Genomic DNA, 7,372 nt, shown 5'->3' on the forward strand with positions numbered 1-7,372 from the left:
TCTGACACACAGATCAGATCGTGTATAACACTACCCTCTCCTACGCGACAAACTTATTTTCAATAATCATCTCAAATAATTATTTTATTCTTGATTCATTCTTTAGTTTTAAAACAATTCGCAATTTAGAAAGAACACATTTCAGTGTAAAGATATTATACAAATTCAGTAAAATATTACACAGATGAATTTAATTTTGCACCTACCAAATAAAAATATTATACTTCATGGTTTCAGATTTTAAACACCAATTAAAATCTCCAAATGGACATGTGCAATGACAGAAGTGAACTAACTCAGGTAGTGTTTCTTCTTCTTTACAAATGTTGGGCTGTCATCGTCTATTTTGAACTTACTCTTTAAATGCTGGCATATGTCATACTCCAGGGTTTTGGAAAAATAAGCTATGAGCTGAGAGAGCTTCCACAGTTTTAAACTGTGAAAAATTTACCCTTGAAATGAGTATGGGTAGCTGAATCCATACATGTTGGGACTGACTACTAATGGAAGTTCTCTGAATTAACTTCCTTGTAGAATACAATGTTTCTTAAAGGATAAGTTATGAAAAGCATGCTAATTTGAAGTTTACATATATATTATTAAAACTCAACAATAACCACAGCAATGGTTTGGCACTTAGACCAACAAAAGATTTTTTTACTGACGTTATTGTTATTTAGATTTGCCAAGGCATGGTGATAATAAAAGCAGATCAAATAGGAGTGGGTTTCATGATCACTTCTCAGCTCTCCCCAGGGAATGCCTGCAGCTGGGCTGGATGCCCCCACTGCCCTACTCTTGGCCCACCACTGCATCTTGGTCACCACACACATGGACTATCTTCTGTACTTTATATGGATTTTTTCTGCGTTGTCACTTCTGCTTTCTTGTAGTTTCTGTTTCCTCATAACAGTAGCTCACATGAGATCCTTCCAGCTGTTCTCGCTGTCCTGTTCAACTCCACCGTTTCCTTTCTCAATCTCCCAGAAATACCTAGCTCAAATCCCTACAACAGAGATTCTTATCTGACCAACTCATCGTTTCTGGAGCAGACCATGACACAGCTTTTGGCTAATCTGTGCATTGACACTATTGGGTCAGGGACATACTCTAGTAACTAGAAGAGAGTAGGGTCACCTGACTCAAATCGTGGCTGCCTAGAAGGGGCTCTGGGTGGTGTAGAATTGGGGGTTGGCAAATGTAATGCCAAGAAAGGTTAAATGCACTTAGAAATTCGTAAAGGCAAAATAAGAATTCTTTCATAGTATAGAGGAAGGAGCATTGGATGCAGAGTCAGGTGAATCTGGGTTTAAATCTCCTCTCTGGTGCTCAAGTCAATATTTTCTCATCCTTAGTTTGCTTAGAGTGTAACAGGTATATTATTTAGAAAGAGAATACAAATGATAGAACTCTCAGTAACAGAAATGGCTGAAACGAGTGAGAGCTTATCCCTCTACCTCCATAACAAGTCCATCTGTGGGTGGCCGCTGGCACTGGTTCAAGGCCAGCTTCTCAAAGTCTCTTGGCTTTTCTCCTATGCTTGTGGCATCACAGTTGCATGATGGCTCTTGTAGCCATAGATCCTGCCCCTTTCAAGGTAGAGAGGAAGAGAAAGGGGTAATAGCCCCAAGTTCAAGGCTCTTCTCGGGAAAAGCAAAAGGCTTCCCAGAACCCCCAACAGATTTCCACCGATGTCTCATTGGCCAGGACAGTGTACACAGCCATCCCTGGCCACGGGGTAGGCTAGGACAGGGGGTGTTTGGGTGGGGCTGGACACATGGCTTCCCAGAACAGAACTGAGGCTCTGCTAGCAGAAACAAAGGAGAGGGAATGGATATTAGGGAGGTGTGGGGTGGAGTGGTGTCACAAGGCATCAATTTTATCTGATCTGTTTCCTTCTAGGGGGGTAATGAGGATAAAACATATGTGAAATGTGCAATGGGGCCCTTTTCGAAATGAAAACATGCAACTGCCCTGCCTGAGCACTCTATTTTATATGCCTGTTTTCTTAAAGACAGACCTTTTTTTCCCTACTTTACCTTGAGAACTACCAAACGAAACTGAATATGGCATGACTCTGCCTACGCCCCAACCTCGTCTCTCCCTACCATCCCCTCTGCTGCTCGCCACCTCCCTCTGACAGCATCAACCTCCTTCCAAGGTCCGTGAGTTCACCAAGACTCCTCACCTGAGGGCCTTTGCTTTTGCAATTTTCCTTGCTTGGAACAGACTTCCTTCTTTCTGCCACCTCTTCAGAGAAGTCCACTCTGATTTCCAAACAAAGTGAAAAATCCCCCTGCTGTTCCTTCTGAGCACCGAGCACACTCTTCATTTCAGTATAGTCTATGAATTTGCATTTATCTGTTTAAGAGGCAGCCTGGTGTAACATCAAAGGGCATGGGTTCTAGAGCCAGAGCATCTGCATTTAAGCCCTTCCTAGCTGTGTGGTCCTGGGCAGGTTATTTTAATGTCTTGGTGCCTCTGTTTCCTCATCTGTCAAATGGGGATATTAATATGTAGGAGTGGAAGAAATTTTCCTCTACCCTTCTAGGTTCTTCTGGCTGGTCTAAGAATTAAATTCCCATGCGATAGAATAACAGAAGAAAATCAAACAAGTTTAATAACATGTATCCATGGGAGAAACCCAGGAAAACTGAGTAACTCACCAAAACGGCTGAAGCCACCACCTTAAATACCATCTTCAGCTAAAGACAAAGAAGGTTGTTGGGGGTAGTGGTTTGGGACTTCAAAGGGGAGGCAGGCAATTCATATGGAGATGGAAAAGCAAATGTTTGATAAACAAATGTTTGCCAGGCCTTGCAAAGACAGTGAGACATGGGGAGGACTTTGATCAAATGGGCCTTGCTCAGTTCCTCCCCATCTACCACACCTAGTTCATACTATACTATAGTTATCTATGGTGATAGCTCCTTCCCAGAACAGGCCTTCTATCTAAAATTCTTTTAGACAGTTAGTGGGGAAGTCAAAGTTTCTTCCTGAGTCTTTTTTTCTTAAAAATAATCAAGCCAGGGGCCAGCCCAGTGGCATAGTGGTTAAGTTCACACACTCCACTTTGGCGTTCCGGGGTTCATAGGTTCGGATCCCAGGCACAGACCTACACACCAGTCATCAAGCCACACTGTGGCAGCGACCCACATACAAAATAGAGGAAGACTGGCACAGCTGTTAGCTCAGGGACAATCTTCTTCAAGCAAAAAAAAAAAAAAAAAATCAAGCCAAAGAGACACATTTTGGAGTGGCAAATTCTGCTTCCCTACAAATATTACCTACCTCATGGGATGGTGAGGAGGATTAAAAGCGTTAATATTTGTAAGGTGCTTAGAACAGCGTGCTGTGCATAGCAGGGACTATGTGAGTGTTAAATAAATAAAAGAAAGGACGTATGTTTCCTCCACCATACTGTATGCTCTATGCAGATGGTGACCATAGCTGTTCTTACACTGCAGTGGCTAGCACAGTGCCAGAGCACGTCATCATTGTTGTTCTCATTGCCGTTGTTTTTCACCTAGGGAGTATTAAATATTTGTTCAATGAATGAATACATAAATGAATAACCAAGTGATGTCCTGAATGGGGGAGGGGAGGAGCAGAATAACATGGCCACCAAAACTAGCACAATGTCACAGCATAGGTTTCTGGGGTCTGTTAGAACTGAATCCTCCAAGACAGAGTGTGGGACCTGCATGGACTGTCCCCCAGAATTGTCCTCCTCTTATTTTCCAGCTAACAAACTCAGTTGCTAAATTATTTAAACAAGGAGACCACTAGACTGAGGTGGCTCTAACGCCATGGCAGCCTACGTAAGCAAACCGAAACCTAAGCCTGTAAATGCCTTAAAGTTAGGAAGTCAAACACTAAGGATAAGCAATCACCAACAGCCAACTGGGCTTTGAGCTGCAGCCAATCAAATAATGACCTTTCTTTGCTTGGGCACTTTCTCTATATAAGTCTTTGCCTGGGATCCTGTTGGTGGAGCACTCCTAACCACTTCTGGTTTGGCACTGCCCCACTAGAATTGACTTTCACACAAACGAACTCTTACAGTTTTTGGTATAACTCAGTTTATCTTTTATCCCAGGAATTGCCTCCTCTGAGTACTGCTAGGTCTCAGGCCGCCCAGGAAATAGAAATGACCTCTGTGTGGACCAAGGTGCACTCTCCCGCCCATCTGGAAGCCCACAGCATTGATTAGGTATCTTGCTCGCTGACCCCGCCACGCTGGTGACAGCTGCTTCCCGGCCAGCCTGAGCTCTGGTCCCGGTCATGACCCAGGGCTGTCCTGACTTTCTCTGAAGAAGATTTTCCAGACCCCAAACTATGGCAGTTTTATGGGCCAGCTGCACTGCGTTCCCTTTCAGAGGCATGGAGGCTCTTAAATCATATGGAAAGTACATCCAAGTTGAGCTCTGGGGACTCAGTCAGGCAACCGACTGCTCTGCTAATTCGTGTCCAGCTCTGGGTCTCAGAGGAGTCGTTAGAAACCCAGTACAATAGAGCTGGGTCACGCTGGCTGGCTTCCAGAGCCTCATATTCTCCTGCCTCTGAAGCCTTTGCTGGACACCGACCGTTTCCTGTGGCCTCCGGGCTCCCCAGCAAACAGGTTAATGTTCAGCCTCCCTGTCTTCTGAGCACCACTTGTTTTTGTGTTTCTGTTTGGTGAATGGCCTCAGAGTTTCTCCTTTCCTGCTCCAGCCCAGCTGGAAGTCTCTTTAGTAACAGTTTGTTTGCAAGCTCATGGTGGTCTATGAACTTGTCTGAAATTTCCTGGAAAGGAAACAACTGCTGAATCCAGAACTTGAGTCCCAGAGGAAAATTCTGTCAGTCTCTCCTCAGACAATCCTCGCTCATGCTATCTGGTTATCCATCCCTCCTTCCCCCTGCACATCGCACTACTTGAAAATGTTCCCAAACTCCAATACAAACCTTCCAGAGGTCCTGACAAGGCAGAAAACACTTCTACCCCTGAAAAGGGAAACATGTAGTGGTACATCTTATGTGGGAGATGCTGTCTTCCATGAGGCTCTTTAAGGATAGTTTGAGGAAAAATTCTAGGTCAGCCTTTTAGAAGCTATTTGCTGTTTGTCTACTTATTAAGGAAAATCCCTGGCCTCACTGAGATCTGGTTGTGAAAACCAAGCCATTAGCTGAGGAGGAGTGAGAAGAGTGACAATGACAAAGATTTGCTTTGGCACAGACGCCTCCAATGGAGCCTGTTCTTGTCCATCAGGGCTGGAAGTCACTCTGAACTCTTCCGCTGAGGCCACCCCAGAACCCAGCAGCCAGCTCCCAGGGTTCATTCCCTACTCAGCTTCTTTGGTCACCTGTCCATCCTCAGCAGTGGCATCCATGTCCCATGGCACGCCTGGCCTGAGAGAGAAGGAGCCAAGGTTGGCTTGCTGCCTCCATGGCGAGTCTTGGTTGGGAGCATGGGTGGTAACACTCCCCACTTTCAGCCAAACTGAAACATGTCCTTACATTTTCTTAAGGCTAGTGTGATGAAACAAGCTTAAAATGCTAGTAGGTTTTTGACTTGGAAGGAAATAGAAATGATCTACTTCACTGGTGTTCAGGCCTTCTTTAGCCACAGCAAACTCCTGGCTAATGAAATCTTACTGAGAAGCCCATGGGGCTGCCCATGAACTGGAGAAGAGTCTAGGCCTCACAAACTTGCCTTCTCATCCTCTTGGTAGTCCCTGGGGCTCTTTCTCCGAATGCCTAGGACTCTCTGGAGCCCACTTTGAAATTAACTTTACCATGCAGCAAATTGTGGTCCCGAGAACCCAACTGGCCCACCCAATGGAACAGTTACTCAGAGGCCTGGGCACAACTAGAATTCAGGCCTCTTAAAGCTGGATTTATATACTTACAAATGTTCTACCAATGTATAACAATATTTGTTTAGACATAGCCCTATGGTGAAATGGTTCAATGCTTGTCCCATTTCTTTTTCCATTAATTTCAGTACTTTCTCTTGGTTGGTATATTAGTTTGCTGGGGCTGCCATAACAAAGGACCACAGACTGGGTGGCTTAAACAACAGGAATTTATTTTCTCACAGTCCTGGAGGCTACAAGTCCAACATCAAGGTGTGTGCAGGGTTGGTTTCTTCTGAGGCCTCTCTCCTTGGCTTGTAGATGGCCGTTTTCTCCCTGTGTCTTCACAGGGTCCTCTCTCTGTGCACGTCTGTGTCCAAATTTCCTCTTCTTATAAGAACACCAGTCATATTGAATTAGGGCCCACCCTAATGATCTCATTTTAACTTAATTATCTCTTTAACAACCCTAAATACAGTCACACTCTGAGGCACTAGGAATTAGGACTTCACCAGATGAACAGTTCGGTGGGGGAGCACAATTCAGCCCATGACAGTTGGCTAGACTTCACCTTTTAGTGTTTAAGTCAAAGAAAGCATGTGGAAGCTATATTCCCTGAATTCTTGCACATTTAAAAGCATTTTTCTGTAGCCTTATTTTAAGGTCAGTTTTTTCCTCTTGAAACTTGGAAAGCATCGCTCTATTGACTTCTAGTATTGCGAGCTGTTATGGAGAAAGTTTGAGGCAAGCCGAATTTCTTTTTCCAGCTCTAGCTGCCAGACACACAAGGGAGGCCATCTTGGACCAGCCCCAGTCAAACCACAGGAAGACTTCTGCCTCATGGGTGACCCCATGCAAGACCCCGGAGGAACTGCTGACCCCAGGATCATTAGCAAATAAAATAGTCATTCTTTCAAGCTACTGTGTTGGGGGTTGTTTGTTACCCGGCAACTGATGGCTGACACACATCCAGCAGGGATCACAGTGCAGTTTCTTATGACTCAAGGTTATTTAAGTGAGTGAGTAGGTTAGCCTTTGTTCCTCCACAGCCAACAGATAGCAGCAGCTGCAGGGCTGCTCATAATGAGATGCGAAAACTCCTGCTTCCATGCTGGCTCACCAACAGACTGCTTCCTGCAAATACGGGGAGTCTGAGTGAATCCTCTCTCACCATCACATTCTCAACTTCCTCTTCTTTTTTTTCCCATCAGCTTTCTGTAGGGGCCAAACCTGGCTCTGCTGATTCTGGGGCCCACCATCTCTCTGAGCATCTCCCTGCACCCCTGTTTGAATCAGTGCATTTGGCAGCCTTTCTCCAGGTACTGCAGTTGGAATCAGCTGGAATCACAGATACTGTCTAGTTTCATCACAGATGGGGTTGCATTTCTGTTTCTTGATTTTTTTGGAGGGTGTTGGTGGTGATTTCCTACAGGAGCTGGAGGAAGTTACGTATTTGCTCTGCCATTTCAAAACATTAGAATAATAAAAATTTAAAAACAAATATGGGGGACTAACTATGATTGTCAACTTGTTATTTT

The 7,372-nt window shown here is 44.7% G+C and overlaps 1 long non-coding RNA gene across 1 annotated transcript; it reads left to right on the top strand.

Annotated features, from left to right (window-relative positions):
* Nucleotides 1-201: 201 nt before the first annotated feature.
* LOC131419258 (uncharacterized) lies at nucleotides 202-6,751 on the top strand. Its single transcript, XR_009223177.1, has 2 exons — nucleotides 202-4,213; nucleotides 6,602-6,751. It is a non-coding gene; the product is annotated as an uncharacterized LOC131419258 (long non-coding RNA).
* The last annotated feature ends 621 nt before the right edge of the window (nucleotides 6,752-7,372 follow it).

Source organism: Diceros bicornis, chromosome 20, assembly GCF_020826845.1.
Source record: "Diceros bicornis minor isolate mBicDic1 chromosome 20, mDicBic1.mat.cur, whole genome shotgun sequence".
Classification (NCBI taxonomy): domain Eukaryota; kingdom Metazoa; phylum Chordata; class Mammalia; order Perissodactyla; family Rhinocerotidae; genus Diceros; species Diceros bicornis.